The 5,283-nt window shown below is 36.6% G+C and overlaps 1 non-coding gene across 1 annotated transcript; it reads right to left on the bottom strand.

The window, feature by feature from the left end:
* Nucleotides 1-4,909: 4,909 nt before the first annotated feature.
* TRNAS-CGA (transfer RNA serine (anticodon CGA)) lies at nt 4,910-4,991 on the bottom strand. The gene has a single exon. It is a non-coding gene; the product is annotated as a tRNA-Ser (tRNA).
* Between the last annotated feature and the right edge of the window lie 292 nt (nt 4,992-5,283).

Genomic DNA, 5,283 nt, shown 5'->3' with positions numbered 1-5,283 from the left:
AACCTAATCTCAGAAACCGTTCCAATAAAAAGAAGAAGGCGAACACAAAACAACAAACTGCCAGTGTGGTTATATCCACAACTAAAACATTTGAAGAACAAAAAGCAGAAAGCACAAAAGTTATACAAAAAAGGAAAGCAGTAGCACAAATTTACAACACTATCATAACATATGCAAATTGCGCCGCCGGGATGTTCTGAGGCATAACATCTCTGATCACGCCTTCCTTCGGAAGGGAAGAAAAGCCGTTGGTCCACGGTTCATGAGTTGATGGGTCCCTGTCGTCGGTAGCATAGCATGGAAAACAAGATCGACGGAAAACAAATCAAGGAAAGAAAAAAAACTTACCCAACCAATTCAACGCAGCCATTAATTCTGCACATGAAGAATATGATCGTAAAGTCTAAAATGAAGTCAAATCGTGACCTAAGAACATTTTTCAATAATTTTCAATAAACAAAAGTAATAATTTTCCGTCACGAATGTATTTTGACGGAAATGTACCGTGTAACTCAAAATTGAGTGTACAGATGTCCTTAAATTTTAGAAAAACAGCTTTAAAAGTACAATTTAAAGAGATACGTTTTTGAACTTCTGGCTGCTGAATCATCATAAATTTATCAATTATTGGTAAAGTGCTTGGCTCATCTGGTTCCTTAAAAAACCATAATATCTTGAAATATAATGATCTAAACTTTTTTTTAAAGTTTGCTCATTTCAAGTCATAATAAAGATCATTCATATTCACTAATTTTACTAAAATTCATCCAGTAGGTAAAAACTTGAAAATCGAGCGTTTTACTAAAATAAATCTAATTTTAAACAGGTCCAATAAAGTCCAAAATTAATCTAATCTAATCTAATTTAATACAAACGCAGCCAGTACGAAATAGCATCCTGGAAAATGATTAGGTTAGATGAGGTCTAATCATTTTTCTTGTCTTATTGATGTTTACAGCATATCTGAGATATGATATAAACATCAATACGGCCAGCCTACTGCGTTGTATTTGCCGCAAAGATGATTCTTGGAAATGAATGAGAACATTTCTTGAATCTACAGGGGTGGAAGGATGCGTGGACATACCGTACCAAACGCTCCGAGTTACTATGTGTAGTTGTGTGTAATGTGTAAATATTTGTACAATATTGAAGAATCATAAAATAATGCAATGAAAGGATCTTACCGAATTTTCTCCTATGTTGGTAATGATTCTTTTGCGCTTAAAAGTTTCGTTGGATGCATCCGCTCATCCGATCGGGAGGTTGCAGAAAAATCCAAACAGCCGGTTTGTCATCAACCTTGCATGTCCAAAAGCCAGATTGTGAGCAATCTCGTGACAGGCGAGCTCTAGCGAATGATTAATCACCCCTCCAAAGAAATATGCCACCAGGAAAATCATCTTCCACGACTGGTCCTTCATTATGAACAACACCCGAGTAGCACACTTTCATTAAAATAAGTTACAGCAACTTGTTTATGACTGAAATAAGTCGTATATAAGTTTCTACAATTGATTTGTGACAAGCGTGCTACTAGGGCATCGCAAACTGCGAAAGCACCATGGCACCAGCCACAAACTTGAACCGTGGTTCATAACTGAAAAACTTCTTGATCTGCGGATACTTTTGCAGGATAATCGTCCTTCGATTGGCGTGCGGTTCCTCGGTGAAACACCACTCGAAATCCGTCCTGGACACGTGCTGGCCCATTGCGGTCACTTCTTGATTGCTTGGGAAATACTCCAAAAATAAAAAAATAAATAAAAATAATAATCCGAATTTCACAACACTGCTTCACGTAGAATAGTGAAGACGCTCAAAAGTAAAAGTACACCGCCCCGGCTGCAGTATCAATGATACCGACCTGGAATTATCCTTAGCTCGGCCATAAAAGTCTGCACTCGCGAACTTCTCTAGAAAAAACATAGACGAACAATACTCCAATAAAGTCCAAAATTAAAGCGATAAATCAATAAACATCTGTTTAACCACCAGCAAACATTTAAAAAGAAAATTAATCTGTTCACAATGTTTAAAAAAATGTTCCGCTAGGGTATATCTAGAAAGAGCTGGAATTAGGGCGTAACAGCCTTTGTAAACAATGACTTCCATCGATGATTTCTAAGAACTCAAGGCACACCCACGCAAACAAACATAACCATCGGGTAGGGGAAGTCTTGATTTGCGTTGGCAAGCCTTAACTTTCTAAAAATCATCGATAGAAGTCATTGTTTACAAAAGCTGTTACGCCCTAATTCCAGCTCTATCTAGATATGCTCAATTTTGCGATACACTGTAGGTGAAAATCCTTCTGAAATCTGCAATCTTTTTGCAATTTTTTTTTCAGGAAGTACCACATTTTCTGAAAAATACCGCGACCGCGACTTCTTTGCAAGTCTCTAACAATATATCTGTCAATCATCTATGTCAACATGAAGTCCTCAATGCGCTAACACATTTGGACGCATCTAAAGGACATCAACATTTTTAATTTTTTTCCTCTCTGGCCTAGAATTGCTTAGAAGCTTGAGCATAAACTGGATCAACATTAATAAAGAAATCCTGACGCCTGCAATAGCAAACCGCTTGTAAGTTTCAGGACTAACATAACATCGGAGTGTGGTCCTTTTTTACTCGCTAAGATTTGAAATATCATTGACGTCTATTGAAATAATCATTAAAATCGGTTGTAATTGGCAAATGCCAATATTTTTTCCACCAGCCTGCTTAAGTAGATGTGTGTAACGTAAAACTGATTTATAGTGATGTCAATCAGATGTTTGACAAATATTTCGGATAAGATTGGTGAACAATAAAATTGATCGTTATAGCTGGTAATATTTCATACATATATGAAAATAAATTAAAGTGTAACTTAATTTATTACTTCCAAAAATCAGAAAATGTCTTCGAAAAAAAATAAGTCTGGCCTGCAGTGTAAAAATTTCTGCAACAAAAATTAAAAATCTGCACATTAGACTGATGCAAAATTTGACATTTTCGCTCCACAGTGCTCAAACGGTCCCAAATCGGGTCCTGATTAGCCTTCCGAAATTTGAACTCATTTGGTAAGAAACTGATTAGACATAAACCATTTGAAGTTTTTATGGAAATTACTATAGAATATCCAAACTTTTTGTTCATTGTCTTCTAGCCTTTTTCTATATTGCACTGTTCAAAAGTTCTTTAGCTATTCTTATGGAAAATTTTCTTAGCTACATCATTGCACAAGATCGCTTTTCAGTCAAACGTCAATTTAAATAGTTATTAATTATTCCAGAGATCGATAATCTTATGGCATGATCAAGCAGTTGATTTGTGGGCAACACTGTATTGTGCAGTGTGTCATAGTAGCCATAATTTGTGTGCCTTATTCTACGCGCCAGAAACACCAATGTTGCCTGATGAACGGTTGATTGAGCATAATCATAAGATGTTAGTGACTTGAATCAATAATAACTTTTGTACCTTACATTTAACCGAAAAGTGGTCTTGAGCAAAGTTGTAGCTGAGAAAAATTACTACAAGCATAGCAACCATTTTTAAAAGAAGATTAAAATAGTGAATTTTAAGCGAGATATGAACATAAATTTTGGTTTTCCCATAATGATTTCCATATAAACTTCATAAGGTTTGTGCAAAGTCAGTTTCTTAATCAATGAGTTCAAATTGGGGGGGGGGGGGGGGGGGGGGGGGGTCCGGATTTGGAACCATTTGAGCACTGTGGTGCGAAATTTTCAAATTTTGAATCAGCCTTCTGCACATTCACAGACATTAGACTGGTCCACAAAAATCAAAATTCAAAATTTTCCACGGGCGACCTCTAGCTTTGTGCCTTTAGGTTAAAAAAAAACATTTTCTGAAAGATTTAGCTCATTTGATTGTAGGATGAGGTGGCACTTTCAGTTTGTATTTTGTATGGGGAAATTGGATAAAATACATGAAAAATGGCACCCCTACACTCTATCCACCATAAAAAAGCTTCCTTATTTTTGATTTGATTCAGATTTCCAAAACTTGTAGTTCAGTCCATGGGTAACAACTTTGCTGAAGATTGCATAATAAATCCAGTTAGTTTTATTGAGACCTTCGCTTTTGCATGTATATGAGCATTTTGTATATAAAAATTTCTACCAAATCTCCTAAATGAACATTAAACCAAACGCGCCAGCCCGTGTAACGTTAAAAAGAGCCGAAATATTCAGAGAGTGGTTATCGCACCAAAAGACACGAGCCTGGATGTTGGCCTGTGGAAAATATGAACTTTTATTTTTAGTGGCAATCTAGTTGATACGTTGCATAAGCTGCCTGTATTTTGTTGCAAAATACGATCAGAATGCACATAATTAATTAATATCTCTATTATACTAACTTGATTCGTGATGCTGTCTTCGGCAAAGCTGTTCCTTTTAGTTTAAGCTACGTGTGCTGAAATTCTGAGCTTAATCGAGTTTGCTGATACAGATCTATGCACGAAAGAGTGAAGGAATATTATTTCTACATGCATTTCAACCAATATCCCCATATACATTTTAAATCAAAAGCGCCAGCTCGTGTTACATCCGAATGAGCTGTAATTTTCAGACAGTGGTTTTCTAACCTAATTACACAAATCTCGTTGAAAAAATGATAAAAAATTTCCTCCATATAAATGTGGGCCAGTCTAATAGACATGTCTGCAAATTTGGCATCGTTGCTCTAGGTTAACAACACTTAGGTTTGTTTTGAAGTTCGAAATAGATCGGCCCAAAATAGACCAAGCATTGTTTTCTAGTTTAGTTTGGATCATTAATGCCTCCCTATCACCCCCACCCACCTATCACTTACTTAACCTAAGGCTATTTTTTTATTAATACATTATTATTTCAATTCAGCTAGTAACCACCAAGTAAAAAGAATCTTTTCACGCAGCCGGTAGGATTCGAACCTACGCTCCCAGAGGGAATCTGATTTCGAGTCAGACGCCTTAACCACTCGGCCACGACTGCTCCATGGTGTGTACAATCTTCCGTTTCCACCGAGCAAACCAAAGCCAAAGTAGAGAGAAGAAAAAAAAAACGACTACACCGTAATCTAATTAACGAGTTTATTGTTGTTTATTTTTGAGCAGTGAGCGTGGCGCTAAAACGCAGGCAAATTTATTGTCAACATTCACCGCGTAGATTGATGGATGAGAGCAATTTCCGCTGATAGCAGTGTGCTGAACCGCAACGCTCTGTCGGCTTTCAGCTTGAAATGATTCAAATTTTAACAACTTGTACTAAAATGTCCCCCTTTGCA

Source organism: Ochlerotatus camptorhynchus, unplaced genomic scaffold (genome assembly GCF_037179485.1).
Source record: "Ochlerotatus camptorhynchus isolate MF236.1 unplaced genomic scaffold, CSIRO-AGI_Acam_v1.1 ptg000192l, whole genome shotgun sequence".
NCBI lineage: Eukaryota > Metazoa > Arthropoda > Insecta > Diptera > Culicidae > Ochlerotatus > Ochlerotatus camptorhynchus.
Note: the sequence above shows the minus strand (reverse complement) of the source record. Positions and strands in the feature narration are given on the sequence as shown.